The sequence below is a fragment of the Anastrepha ludens genome, chromosome 2 (genome assembly GCF_028408465.1).
Source record: "Anastrepha ludens isolate Willacy chromosome 2, idAnaLude1.1, whole genome shotgun sequence".
Classification (NCBI taxonomy): Eukaryota; Metazoa; Arthropoda; class Insecta; order Diptera; family Tephritidae; genus Anastrepha; species Anastrepha ludens.
In genome coordinates, this window is record NC_071498.1 from 76632154 (window position 1) to 76647090 (window position 14937).

The window sequence follows — 14937 nt, forward strand, 5'->3', positions numbered from 1 at the left end:
ACCCCACTTGGTTGTGCGCCTGCTTGTTTGTATGTAAGCTTATAATAAATGGGGCCAGTTTGCTTAGAGTATAGGAATGATAAAAATTAAGCTTTGACAGTGAAGGCAAAATAAGTACGACACCATAACCGCCAGCTTTTCGGTTGTACGCAGATGTTCATATACATATGTATTTACTAAATTATGTATGTATATGTATATGCCTGCATAACAAATACAAATTCACATACGAATAATCGAAGCCCCTAAAACTGTTATAAAAAAAGGTATTTGCCACAGTTGAGACAACGTCTAATCAAACTATATCAACTGAGAGTCAAAAAGTTCACTAAATAGTAGTACTTTAAACGTATACATGCACATATTATTCGTGGACACATGGATAGTTCTCATTATTTCCTTTTGCTGAGGAGTAAATTTAAGCTATGTACTGCTCAAAAGTTTGCCGACACGAGTGGCTTGACTTATCCATTGGATAACTTACCACCTCAACTTCTTTTATTGCACTTGCGCGACCAGAGGCTTTTCTTATAAATAACGGCAATTTCAATTCATTGAAGTTAGTTTGTTATTGCCAGCAGTGCCTTGTTTTCGATCGAATTTTGATTCCAGTTGCAGCGCGATCCACATTTTTTGTGCACAAAATATCGCAGTTCGCTCTCGGTAACAGCTTTATGTGGCGCTAAATTTGAATTTTGAAGCCGAATACAAGTTAAAAAGTAAAAACTGCACATTAAACAAAAAACGCGCTACCAGCAGATTTTTGCGTGGCATATGAAATGAATTCCCAGTCGCACTAAAAAATAATAAAAAATCGTTTAAGGAAGTGTGAAGTGGTTATTATACGCTGAAATATTGTTTTAGGTATTTTACTTTGAAACTATTAATAAAAAAAGCAAAGCAGGAGAAAAAACAAAACGGAAAATAACAATATAACGAATTTGGTGGTCAAAACATTTGTATGTAACAAAAAGAGAGCAAGTGAAATTCAACAGCAATTGAAATTTATGAATTCTGCAAATTTTCTAAGAAAATCTTAAACATTTATAGTAAGTAAAAACGTTGATATTTGAAACATCTTGATCAACATTGGGTCTTTATTTTCGATTACAAAATCATTGTAAAATGAATAATCTGCATATATCTCTAAAGTACTGACTAACACCTATAATTTTGCAATGTCATTTTAATTTTTATGTGTAAATAATTTGGCAACCGTTTTAGCCGAGTGGTGAGATGGGTAACTATTATACGTTGGGTCACTGGGTAGAAGCCCAGTGGGGATATGAAAAATCAAATTATACTAAAAGTTTTATCAAATAGTGGTCACGCCACGATAGGGTACTGGCGAAAATTTGAGCGAATTTCTGACATGAAAAAAACTTGTAATATAGTTCTGTCTTATTGTAGAACAACATCAAGACGCATGGAAGAGAACCCCGGCTAAATTATTATTATTATTTAAAGGGGACATATGCAATATATATATATAATTGGCGCGTACACCCTTTTTGGGTTTTTGACCGAGCTTCTCCTCCTATTTGTGATGTGCATCTTGATGTTGTTCCACAAATGGAGGGACCTACAGTTTCAAGCCGACTCCGAACGGCAGATATTTTTATGAGGAGCTTTTTCATGGCAGAAATAGACTCGGACGTTTGCCATTGCCTCCCGAGGGGCGACCGCTATTAAAAAAATGTTTTTATTAATTTGGTTTCACCGAGACTCGAACCAACGTTCTATCTGTGAATTCCGAATGGTAATCACGGACCAACCCATTCGGCTACGGCGGCCCAATGCAATATAACCCTAACTTAATTAGCACACTGGCTACTAAAGCCTTCGGCATTCAATAAATAAAAAGTCACCAACCCAAATTTGCAAATTAAGAATCTCTCTTCAGATGATAACTGAGTTAACTGAATCAATTATAATCGATATGATATTCTAAAAATCCAACAATTTTCCCCGCTTTTGGCTATTTTTGGTTTGGATGAGGTGGTTTTCTTTTTTGATCTAATAAAAAAGACATTTTTTAATTTTGAAATTAGATTTGAAATATTGAAAAATCGTCAAAAAGCATTGATGTCACTGTGCTAAATTTAGCTACGAAAAACTGTATGAGCACGTGAAACTACAGATTTTAGATCGCAATGCTGCATACTCAATTTTTCATTTCCACATCATTTTAAATTTTGAAAGGACTTTAAAGATTCAAAGGACTAAAAAATGTTTATGTGATATTAGTTTGGCAATGCCATTCTTCGAGCTATTTACGAGTGAGTACAATTCAGGATTGCTAAAAACTAAGGGGCATTAAAATTAGCTATATGGAATTTTCAAAATAAATCCGAGAGAAACATTTTTCGATTCATGATGGCAGAATTTTATAATTTTTAATAGTTGAAAACGTCATTTCACGTTTTCTCTCTCTCTCTCGTATGCTCTCCATAAATTCTCACTCCTGAATTCAAACGAAAGTTATAAAAAAAACTGTAAATGGATCTGAATATGCTTATTTATTTGTATTACAGATTTAAATACAAATTTCCACTTAGTTCGTGGTTTTCTATATTTCCCTCCTCCAAAAAATATTTATTTATTGATCAATATCTAAGTATCTTGCCTTCTTCAAAGCAGTCCCTTAAAAATAAAACAAACTTGCGCTAACTCCTCTTCCAACTCGGGAAGAACTTCTAATAAGCGCTTATTGGTATGCATATAGTATGCATGGTTGGTTATACATATGTATGTGCACAGGTGTGAACCTGAGCAACCGCCACTCCAGTTGGAAATTCAGGAAATCTATTAATTATAAAGGGTGGCTAAATTTCAAGAGCCGATGTTGGATTTAAACCACATCTAAACGTCAAGTTTTTTTGTGCATTTCATTTGACATTTTTCAATTCCAAACTAACTCAATTTGAACCATGGAAAGATACACAATCGAGCAACGCGCTAAAGTTATCGCGCACTTCGTGATTTTAGGGATGATGCACATTTTCACCTCAGTGGATTCGTCAATAAGCAGAATTGCCGCATTTGGGCGAATGATAATCCAAGACTGATTGCCGAAAAACCAGTGCACCCACAAAGAGCGACTGTTTGGTGCGGTTTATAGGCCGGCGGCATCATTGGGCCGTATTTTTCCAAAATGAGGCCGGCCAGGCAGTTACTGTGAATAATGTTCGCTATCGTGAGATGATAACGAACTTTTTATGGCCCTATTTGGAAGATATGCACATTAACGGCATAAAACCTCAATTATGCCTCAGCGTCATCGAAAATTTTGACCATCGGATGGAGGTGTGCCGCCGAGGCCGCGGCTGCCATTTGGCTGATATTTTGTTCCATACGTTATTGAGCCATACCAATATTAACATAATAAAGAGAAATGAGAACAATTTCCTAAAAAAGTTGTATTTTATTCAAAATCAACACCGGCCCTTGAAACTTAACCACCCTTTACTTCTAATTTGAGAATATTTATTTGTAATCTGAAAATAAGAACAATTTAATTGATGCACTCGATTAAACTTTATTTGTGTTAAACATTGGTAAAGTATGTTGGCCATTAATTTTCGAAAATCAGATTTTATCGTAGTATTTCTTTATTTTTATTGCATAAACAATCGAAATGGGTGGTTTTGCATTTCAATTGCATAGCGAAGCAGCTTTCCGCTTTAGCTCCACTCCGATATCTCGTTTTGCTTCGCTCTTTTTTCCGCCCCTGCTCCCAATAAAAAAAAAAATAGTTTTGCATAAGATATTCAATGAACTCGTATAAATCAGCGATTTCTTTACTCAGTTGCTATCTAACTAATGCTATCCTGTCACTATCGTGAGATACTACGCACTGGTCGCCCGTTCGTTATGTAATGTGTGTAAATAAGTATAAGAAGTGCAAATGAAAAAATTATAGGCCAAAGATGCCTAGTATAATAAATATCTACAGTGTTTCAGAAGAAGTTGCCATTCTTGAAAATAATCATATCAATGTTTGGAAACGAACAGACAAATATTTCTTTGAATGGGCCCAATTTGTATAAACATACCTTTTGCTATTTGATATTCTTTTATTTCTAGTTTAAATAGCTGATTTGAGGCTTCACTCAACTCGAAAGCCATTTATACGCAAATTTCAGCTGGAGTTAACTCCACTCTAGTAGACTACCTAAGTCGACGCAAACGAAACTCAGGGCCGTTATTTCAATGTCTGATTAAGCGCTCAGAACATAATGCCTGGTATGCCTGGTTAGGGAACATCTTTCAGTTAAATTCTCATTAAGAAGCTCATAAATAAAAGTGCTAGTTGATGCCAAAATTACAATATTAAAAAAAAAAATTTTGTTTTCAAACAACGAAATTGTATGAAATTATATGAAATGATAAAATTTTTTTCTTATTGTAAGACTCTAAAGATTTTATTCGATCGATGTACTATCAATACTCGTAATTCTTTGAATCGGATTTCTAGAAATTTGGGAGCCGATTTATATTTTATATCTTTTATTAATTTTATGTTATTAGCTGGCACAAACAAACACGTTAACTCGCGGTTTAAATTTAATACGAGTACAATAACTGTAAACTCAAGTCAGTTGCATTGGAGTTTTCGTGTTTTCGCAAGCGGCTTTCTTGAATTCTTTTGTAAAGTAAATCCAGAAAAATGCAATGTATATATTAATGATTAAATTTTCTCGTCACTGCTCATTCTGTTATCTTTTCTTTAGTTTCTGATTTTTCCAAATGAACAAATAAATGACAACGTATGCAAATATCAGCCATTATATTTATGGCTATGACACCATTAATAGAAAACAGCAAATATCGTTATGGTTATGACGTTATAATGTGTCACCTCTAATGTACCCTTAACAAAGAACGTGATATATGTATGTATATGATGCAAAACATGTCAACCCCCAAAAAATGCATCTTTCATTTCGATGCAATTTGGTGAAGATGTTCTACTATGCACTTACATATACATAGTACGAGTATAGCAGCATAAATTGTGCAAAAGAAAGAACGACATGTTAAGTAAGGAGATATAAGGGCTCGGAAAAATTTTGTTCTTATAATATTATTGATATGAAATCATCATTTTTTAAATAATTGTAAAGATTGATTACAGTTTAAAACCAAAACGTCGTTTTTTCTTAAGATTTTTATCTTCGGCTTAAACAAAATATGTAGGTTCTCTATCATTAAGAGAAAAGAATTTTTACGCAGTACTTTATAAGTCACTTAAATAAATGATTGACACAAAGTTAAAAGGAAAGTATTTGGCCTTCATCAAGTGAAAGGTACGATGTATAGACTCAAACTCCTACGGTGGAAGGAATTGTAGTGAAATTGCTGAAAATAAGCGACCAGCCGAAATTAAATTATATTCTTTTCATTTTCATGCGACTAAATATCCTTATTTGGTACACTGTGATTTGGACCTAATATGTTTTAGTAATTTTTATTTTGCTTGATAGTTTTAAATTTGTTTTAATGTAAAAATATTTTTTCATTGTCTTAGTATAAATTATTTCTCAGAGACTTTTATGCAAGCCCCCCTTAAAAACAGTCCTGGTTGCGCACTTCATTCTCATATATCCTATCTAATATATCTGGTAATCGGTGCGATGTCAACCACACCATCGAAAGCATTACACCTAATTCTGTTTTTGGACGGCCTTTTTTTACACGGTTTGAAAATAAAATATTTTTAATTTTTTTACACGTTTTTATTCCATTTAGCACGATTTAAAATTTTTTGTGCTTAAATTTCTTTAATCAAATTTAATTTTTGCGAAATATGTTCATATCACAAATTTAGGGGAAATCCTGTTTTGTGCATACAAGCAAATTTACTGGTCAGAGCAATTGAAATGTGTTAATATTTTGTAAATTATCAATGCAATCAGACGTGTTTGGTAAAGAAATTTTTTATTGGCAAATTTGTTTTTCCAACGTTACATTAAATTTAACGCATTAACATAAAAGGTAAGCCAAAAAATATTTTATATTTATTCAGTTATTTATATTTTTTAATTTTGTTAAATATTTTATGTATCCCTAAAAGAAAATGTCAAATACAAAACTTAAACGTAAAGTAAATTCTTTGGAAACCAAAATAGAAATTTTAGATCGCCTTCGAAATGGAGAAGGCTCAAAATTGCTTGTCACTAAAACTTCAAAAAATAATAGCCGATGGTGCATTCAGTCCAGATCAGGTTTTTAATGTCGACGAAACTTTTCTTTTTTGGAAAAAAATATGTGGCCAAATCGCAAAAAAGTGTTTGCGGTTTTAAAGTATTGTAGAAAACGACCGAGTCATATTTTTATTTTGTTGTAACGCTTCTGGTGATCGGATGTTAAAGTCCCTGCTTATCAATCGTGCACTTAAGCCTCGAGCAATGAAAGGTGTCGATTTTGGTACATTTCCGGTTAATTGGATGGCCAATAAAAAAGCATGGGTGAGACAACTACAGTTTTCACAGAATTGTTCATTAAATATTTTATACCAGAAACTAGAAAATATATGAATGAAAAAGGCTTAGAATTTAAAGTTCTTCTGTTGGTAGATAATGCACCCGGGCATCATCAGTTGGAACACGAAAATGTACAAGTTTTATTCCTGCTACCGAATACCACATCCCTAATCCAACCACTGGACCAAGGCATTATCGCAACATTTAAAACTTACTACATCAAAAGAACATTTCAGTACATTTTGGACACTTTGGATAAGGATAAAACTCTTACAGTAATTGATGCTAGGAAAAGTTTTCTATTAAAGATAAAAATCCTGTGAATCCTGTGAATCCAAATACAAAAGAATATCCCAATATAATTGATTTTACCCACGCAGTTGGTGTGGAGGGTTTTGATGACTTGGTTTTTGATGACATTGATGAACTGATGATTGATAAAGTCCTTAGCGAAGAGGAAAATGTAGGTATTACATTTTGCCTCACAGAATGCTGATTCTATGAAAAGTAGTGGGAGTGAAGAACCTGTAAAATTAACTGCAAATTTAATTCAAGAAGGACTTCAACTTGCAAATAAATTAGGACCCCATTCCATCACAAATGATCTCAATGTCGAAAGAGCTGCACAATTCCAACGTGAGCTGAATTCTTGTGTGGCTCGTTACAAAGAATTATACAAAGAGGTAGCAAGAATGTTGAACGAGCAAGAGAAAGTCCAGTTCAAAATTATTCCAGCGATGATAGTGATTGTATACGCGTTCGAAGCAAACGAATGCGAGCAACTGATGATGACAGCAATTAAATTTATGTTCCGTATTATGATTATCACTTATTTTGTTTTTTTATTTTTTTGCCTTAAAAATTGAATAACCTATTCTTTTCGTTAACAACATAGCTGTTTAACAAAATTATTTTTAGTTCCTGAGCTTGCCATATATTTAATCCATATTATTTTTAAGATTAGAGTGCATAACTTTTTTATCTTTAATAACTATGCTTGTAAAAATAAACATTGTATATGTGATTTAATTAAATAGACTTGAATACTTGTTCTTAAAAAATCCTTGTTTTTGACTAATTTTAATAGGTTTTAGAGATTAGGAACCAATCACCTATTTTTGCATACGATCAATGTCTCTTTTTACACGGTTTTTTCTGGAACCAACCTACCGTGTAAAAACAGAATTAGGTGAATATGCGACATTAAATTTCCTTCCGGTAGATCTGCAAACAATATATAACGCACGCAGTGCGGCAACAAGGCAGAACACTCTATGTAAGGTCAAACACGGATTATGGTCACGGTAAAATCCTGGTTGGCACTTTGGGGCTTCCCGGACTGGTGGACTATGCGCTCCCGCCTACACTTGCAATTACAGCCTTCACGACCCTCCTACCCTCAAGGCAAGAGAGGGAACGGGACGATGTAAGACAGGGCGAGCCCATACATGTATAGAGATGGCTCAAAGCTCGAGGGCAGGGTGGGCGGAGGTGTATACTCTGAACATCTCCTTCCTTTTTGGCTCCCCGACTACTGTAGTGTCATTCAGACTGAACTGATGGCAATAATGAAAACCGCAACACTTGTACAGGGTGATGCGATATCCGGAAATGATATCTACATTTTTACTGATAGCCTAGCGGCGATAAAATCCCTCACAAAACTGTCGACAACCTCCAAGGTAGCCATGAAATGCTGCACATATCTTAACGAGATGGCTGAGTCATTTCACCTAAAGGTAATATGGATTCCAGGCCATCGCGACATTGAGCGTAACTGTAAATTTACCGATGAGTACATAGATAATGACATAGGGATACCCTTACAAACATGCAAACTACTTATCCTTGAAAAAATCGTAAGAGCAGCGAACGAAAGATGGACTAATGAAACCACCTGCAGAATCGCCCGACAACTGTGGCCCACTCTTAATGCTAAACGCACAGAATCTCTGCTAAGCCAAAATAAGCGTATTCTTAGCACACTGATTTCAGTGATAACGGGGCACTGCCTCATAAGTAGACACGCCCAAAGGATGAGTGTGCAAACACTTGACTTCTGTAGAAGTTGTCTAGATGAGGAGGAGGAAGAGACAATCTCGCACCTATTGTGCCACTGTCCTGCTCTATCCAGACGTGGATTTACCATTCTAGGTAAACAACTTTTTAATGAGTTGGAAGATCTCAGTTCTGCAGAAATCAGAGATATTCTAAAATTTCTGAAAAGCTCACACTGGTTTTAGGAGAGATAGCGGCAAGCTCCCAACGCGGCATCACAATGGGCTATGAGCCTGACTGCGTCCCACAGGACCACCGTTTCAACCTAACCTAACCTATCTGGTACGCTGTTACAAACAACCGTCGTTGAACAGAGCTAAAATTGTACTTGGATGCGACACTGAGCACAAGCACACAAAAAATGTATGCAGGTGTTTGACAAATTACGTTACAATTGATCGCTTCCTTAATATTTATGTATATGAATCTTAAAAAAAATTCCTATATTGCACGATTTATTGTTCCTTCAAATGTGGATATGTTCCGCCCTCGTTATGTTAGACAATAGCAAATTAGTGAAATTACTTAACTTTTGTGCCAACTCGGCGTTCATCAATGACAATATGTGGGCATCGGCGGACCAGTAATATTGTAATTATAGTTGCGAAACCCGTGCATAAGTGAAGTAAGGCGAAAATCTTATTGTAACATATTTTTAGTATACCTTCCTGTGTGTTATGAGCCCGCTTACGCGCTTAGTAACTTCGACGCATCGACGCGAAAACATCTGTTTTCTTATCAGTTCTTTGTTGTTTTAATTGTACCAATTTTTCTTTAATGCTTCGTTTTTAATTTATCATACAGTACTGCCAAAAACATTGCGTATAAATAATTTTTCTATTTAAAATATACGGGAATGAATATTTTTTCCAAAAATTTTGTAACTGGAAGAAATATGCTTGCCATAAAATCAAAATAGGTATCCAATAAAATATAACTAAACCAGCAACCAAAAATACTACTACTTCTGAAAGGTTTTTGAACCAGCTTAGTTATGTAGAGCTGACCTACAGGACCGAGGAGGAGGTAGATATAAGAAAATATTTTTTTAAAAGAAAATTTGGGCTTTGATACCAGTATTCAAAAATATTACAATTTCATGGCAGTAGATATTCACAAAGATGTGTTTTTCAGTATTATTATTGCAAATTCTACCGATCGCGTATGTTCCAAGGATTTATTTTTTTCAAGGAATAAAAATTAAGAAATGTGTCGAATCGAAACCGAACAGAACTTTTGTGGCTAAACATGGCCGTAAAAAAACGAATCAAGCGAAAATATTTACATCCGTGGCTTAATAGTAATGAAATTAAACATCTTGTTGTCAAATGAAACAAAGCTTATAAGCAATGAAAACGAATAGTTTCCCATGTTGTTTGAGTAAAATCAGAAATCAGAAAAGAAATGAAAAAGATTAGAAACGCAAAAAGTTTATAAGTAAGTTTTTCTTTATAAAATCGCCGAAGCAAAGGTACGTGGAATGAATTTAACAATATGGATTTAGTCAACAATCATATACGTGCAACAAACATTGATAGATTATATCAATACGCTTAAGCTTCGTTGCATCAAAGTCATTTGCCCGGCATAACGATATAGAGGGTAATAACCAACGCGCTGATAATGAATGATGAACTAGAACCTCTTTTTTCCATAAAGTCCCGTGCCGTCTATGTAGATGAGCTACATCATTGCCACAGTTTTTGCTTCCACTTTTCACTCATGTCACAACATCCACATGTCACACAGCGTTCACATAGCCACCCAGTTGGAGGAAAGCAAAAAATATCCCAATACCAAGGAATAATAATTAATTTATCCTATCTATCCTAACTTTCCTGTTTAAAGCTTTTGAAAACCTGATATATATATACTTATAAACAAAGGGATAACTCCTTAACGTCCAAAAATCGTTTAACAAATAGTCTGATTTTCAAAAGAAACGTAGACGCATTACTCTTTTAACCGACGTGGTTGATGCTACAAGTACGCATTGACTTTGATTCGAAAAAATCTGAATTTTCGATACTTTTAGTTGAAAAGACGTAAATCACACAATATTAATTTTGCGTACCTCTCCGCGAAACAATAATGTTAAGCTCTTTCCTTATGGCAATAACGCTCTATCGACTTTTTCCCTATAAACAAGGCTCTATTTTAAGCTCACTGTTGTTTTTCTCGTACATCCATACAATTGTATAAGTGCAATATATGTACGTACACTTAGTGTCATAAGTCTACATTCCTTTGTGAATAGTTGAAAAAGTAACAAGAAAAAAGTTTTTAGGTTTATGAAATAAATTTTTCTTATCTTTAACTACAATAATATGAGGCATTAAATTTATTAAATAAAATCCATCATTTATTTTCGAACACACCATTTAACAAATAAATAATAGATTTTACTTGAAATGCAAAAGTCTATTTTGCTTCGAATTTACCAATTTGGTAGACTCATCGAATTTCAAAATCTCTGTGCTTGTAATTTGTTGTTTCCTTACATTTCTTTCCAGAAACGCCCATAAGTTTAGGGGACACTATTGAGAAACTATAACTTTAATTTCTGAGCCGTGTGCCATACTATATACTCGATTTCCTCCACACAATTTTTCTTCCTTTGATACTAAAAATGCAAAACTTGTTTCCATCCTAAACAATAACCCTTTTCTAAAATTCTGAAGGCTGTGCATAAGCTCATTTTCGAAACTAATGCGTTTTTGCCTATTTATTGGCAATGTTGCTGGCTTCTTCCTAGCAACTCTTTCATAAGAGTCGACTTTTGTTAGGACTCTTCTGACAGTTGAGCATACTAAAAGTGCTAGTCTTGAAAGTTATTCGTTATTTCAGCTTTCACTTTTGCACTTATCTTTGCATCTCTTTGCAAGACCTATAATACTGTGCTTTTCCCTTTCAGTTGATTTACAAGGACCCCCTTCTCTTGGCCTTGAAATTATAATTCTGTTATTTTCTGATGTTCTAGCCCTACCTCTTGTTTTGCTTATTTGTGTATAATTTTGGACTTCTTTCCACATTTTATTATGATTTTCTTATTCGCTCCAAAAAGCGAATCCGCAAATGATGAGCGTACCTTTTTTACACTCGCCTTAGTATTGTACTTTACTTAGGTATTGTTTTTCTTTTATTTATTTCAAATAATTTAACAAGCAAATAAATAAATAAAAATAAAAATAAAAATAAACATCTGACTCAGTTTATAAGATCTATTTTGCTCAAAGATTTTGGTTCTATTGTATTCCTATTCAATTCATGATATTTCAATAGATTTCATTCCTGCTATCACCACATCCACTCGGTTGGACGTAGTCTTTCTATACTTATGTTTATGTACAATTTATGTATATTACATTATGTGTAATACGTGCATAAGTACATACATATATTATCTATTCAGATTGAAACATTCTCCTTTCTTAATATTAATTACCTATTAACATGTATGCAAAATTAAAATACATATGTATAATGCACTCATGTTTTTTCGGTCGTTGATGCACCAGTAGCGCGCCGAACATTTCTACATTTTGTGCGTAGTAATAAAACTTTTGCTCGTTAAAAAGAAAATCTTAATTGAAGTTTGTTAATTTAAATGAACTAATGAAACTTTTTTATTTTCGTTTGTATTAAAGTCAAGGTTTAAAAACCTTCATTATCATTACCTGCTAATGAGTATACTCTCGTTTCCACTCTTGTTTTTCTACCATTGGAGTAATGCTATGTATAGTATGCGTATATAGAGTTATTAATGTCCGCTAGCGAAATACACCATTCAGACAATGCCAATGAGGAAATGCCTTAATTATGTATGTCTGTGCATAAGTATGCATGTATATAGAAATACACTTCGAGTTTAGTAATCGCAATTAAGTGATACAACTCGTTATACACGCGTATAGTATGTTTAGACTGTTGCATCTACTTATAGATAGGGCAAAAACTAACACAAAAATTATTAAAGGAACTTCTTTATGAAACGTATTATTCGCGCGCGAAGAGTATTAAAATTTTGTTCTCATAACGATTGTGCATAGCATCATAAAGAAATAGAGAAGGATGTAGGCATACACATGTATACCAGAATGCTCAGAAAGATGAAAGGAGTCCATTTAACCTAGTGTGCCTGTCTGTTCCTGCGGCGATAACTCGAGGAAAAAAAGTGTTAATAGGGATCAGATTCTTCGGAAAATGAACGTCGAGAAGTAACTTTAATGATTCTTCGTCACACATCCCCCAACATCCCATTCGACTCTCAACTATCTCGAAGGACTCGTATGAATTTCGCGGACTGTTGGCAGTCCTCCATGCTTTCGCAGAAGCTTCTCCATGAATCCCTCCTATCTTTCTTCAGTTAAAAAGGCGGTAGCACGAAGCCATAGCATAGTAGAAAGCACTCTATGTAGACAAGAGATCTCAAGAGAATTACATAGATGCTTGGGCAAAAATTATTAAAAAAGGATGCGGATTTTACAAAAAGTTATTTTACCGAATTACATTTTGGGAGATGGATTACATAAGTAATTGAGAGGAATTTTTCAATCCAGTATGGAGAGGAAAGTTAAAAATTTTCGGAGAATCATTAATCTCAACTCTTATATTTTTATACTGATCAAGTTTATATTTACAAATTTAATGAATTGTACAAATTGAACATTAAAATAATTGAATTGAATTATAAAAAACATTCAACAATGCGGTCAAATTTAGACAAAATGTGGGCAAATTTAGTGACAAAATAGGGTTGCATGTCCATAAACCCCAAATTAAAGTAGTTCTTAAGACGAGTTTAACGAAAATTATTTGTATGATAAACTTCATGTAAAGATATGGTAAATGAGATGTTACGGAAATAAAAATGTTACACAGGACCGCAAAAAGCAAGTTACCAGTAAAAAAGTAAGTCGGCTTGTTTACAAAATATGTTATGCCATTATTTCTTCATAAGTAATACTTCGATTTGGCTAAAATACCAATTAACAATTATTAAAATGTATTCATTTAAGAATAGTTAATTAAATTTTAAAATATTTGGTATTTATTTTAATATTTTTAACAAATATGCAAATTTATTTGATTTCTAGCGTTTTATTTTTTGTTGAGAAATGCAACCCTGATATTTTCCATGAACTTGCCAGAAGAAAACTTTCTCTGTGAAGTCTGTTTAATAAGAAAACGAAATGGTATTGGAATCAAATAGAGAACAAACAAAACAACGAATTTTCCAAGAAAATATGTTTTTATAACGGATTTATTTTGAAAACGATATTCAGGAAGGGGGATAAGGTGGCTACTATCGATTTAAGGGAAGAGCAACGGGAGCTACGGAAAAACAAATTTGCAATTGACCTCCCAAAGAAAAGATTTCTTATGGTAGTGTTTAAAAATATTACCTGGAAATAATTAAGCAAATACCAAAAAAAGCAATAGTCACTACCTCTTTAAAGTTTGAATAATTATCACGTTATCTTTCTTTTTTCTGAACAAAGCCATGCTACAATACAAACTCGACTGTATTGAGTGGGGAACGTTCAAAATATCTATTATTAACACATAAAATTAGTTCTGAAGTTAAGTTTTTCTCCATTTTTCTGACACCAAATTTTTCATAAAGAAAATCAAAACACTTTCATCTGTCAAATACTAATTGTGTCAGCTAAATTATGCATGTGTGAACAACAAACTCAATAAATTAATTTACATTTAATTGGCCTGTATGAACATAGTCTAAGACAGAGGTCGGCAACCTGCGGCTATTTGGACGAGAAGCTGCGGCTCTTTAGTTACATACGCAAATATTATTTATTTTACCAAAAAAAAATTAAAAATCATTCTGAATCGATTAACAAGAATTAGGCACCGATTCCATCTCTCAGCCACATTTGTCTGCTGTTGTTAGTTGACTAAATGACAGTCCAGAGTATTGTTTACAAGCGCGTAGAAGACTTTTGCGAGAGTAAACACGAACAAATAAAATCAGTATTGGATCTCAAACGTAATAGTGTGATTGCATTATATTTGGCTGGAAAATCACATCCAGCGATCGCTCGTGAGCTCGAGCACCTTAAAGTAAATAAAGTTTTTGTTTATCGCAGCATTACTCGTTACAATGATACTGGCAGCAACGCGAAGGTGGTCATCAAAAGACTGCTACGTCACGTGAAATGGTTCAAAAAGTGAAGAAGCGACTTAAGCGAAATCCCCGACGAAGTTCCAATCAAATGGCGAAAGAACTGAAAATATCTGGACGTAGCCTCCGCTGCATACTGAAAAATGAAAAACTGATTACAAGATCCAAGAGTCGCATGACCTCACATCAAAGCAGCAACAAGTCACACTTGAAAAAGCGAGGAGTTGCTTTGCTTGGCCGAAAGCGGCCAAT

At 34.0% G+C, this 14937-nt stretch overlaps 1 protein-coding gene across 2 annotated transcripts in view; it reads left to right on the forward strand.

Annotated features, from left to right (window-relative positions):
- Positions 1-558: 558 nt before the first annotated feature.
- LOC128871913 (peroxidase) overlaps positions 559-14937 on the forward strand; it is a 73126-nt gene continuing 58747 nt past the window's right edge. Inside the window, exons 1-2 of one of the 2 annotated variants that reach the window (XM_054114087.1) lie at positions 559-719; positions 865-1049. The gene's annotated coding sequence lies outside the window, so the exon portion shown is untranslated. Of the gene's footprint in view, positions 1050-14937 lie in introns of both variants that reach the window. The other variant, XM_054114086.1, reaches the window with a different exon arrangement.